The sequence below is a fragment of the Entamoeba invadens genome (genome assembly GCF_000330505.1).
Source record: "Entamoeba invadens IP1 unplaced genomic scaffold scaff_1105074726645, whole genome shotgun sequence".
NCBI lineage: Eukaryota > Evosea > Mastigamoebida > Endamoebidae > Entamoeba > Entamoeba invadens.
In genome coordinates this window covers 1-1,046 of record NW_004440140.1, presented here as the reverse complement: position 1 = coordinate 1,046, position 1,046 = coordinate 1, and positions in this window count along the sequence as shown.

Below are 1,046 nucleotides of genomic sequence, written 5' to 3'. Positions count from 1 at the left end.
AATACAAAATATTGCAAAACTAATAACCAAAGTACTTAAAATCATTTTTGATTATTATCATATTTTTCACAAAATCGTAACTGAAAAAATGACGCTTTTATGAAACAAGTTTATAAACAATAACAGATTTATTATTAAAATAAAAATAAACTACTATTTTATTAATAATTATCATAAAGAAAGACCTCGAGGACAATAAACCAAAACAAATTCTAAAAAGTTTTAACTGAACTTGATCAAAAGAAGAAAGACTAAACAAAGACCCAATTGATCAAAGAAAAAATGAGAATTATCTTGCCAAAATCTTGATCAAAACTGAAACTTTTGAAAAAAAAACATATGGCTAAACAAAAGTAGGTTAATACTATAAGGTTGCATTAAAAGAATTGACCATAATAAAAACTTAAATCGAAGAGAAACAAGAGAATGTGACAAAGTTGAAGACGACGTGTCTGAGTTAGACACAGAATTTGAAGGTCGAGAACAAGCTTTTAAAAATTACAAACAGTTAAAGGACACGTATAATGATGATAACACATTGTAACTAACAATATTTGTTGTAATTTGATTTATTAAATCACCAATTGAACTTTTATTTGTGGTGTTACACAAAATATTAAATTACATTCAACACAATTAAATCTAATGTTATAATATCTTTATATACAAATAAATAAGTGTTATTACAGTGTGGACAAAATAATCTATTTAAGCATTATAATGTTAATTACAGAATAATTTTGACAACTCAGAAAATGTTCATTTTTTTAATTGACGTTTTAAAAATTATATTTGCTTCCAACATAAAGATGTTATAAACACAAATTATCTGATTTAGCGACGCCATTTTTAATGTTTGTTAAAACAAAACTTAAACATTGATAAAAAAAATTTTTAAGTTTTTAAAAACAACTTTATATGTGACTTTTTAACCTGTATAAAATAAAACGACAATATTTTTATAATGTTATATTAGCCTTATTGTTTGCTAAAGTAAATATATTATTATACATTTTTTGAATATTTGTTGTAACTTAAATATTGTT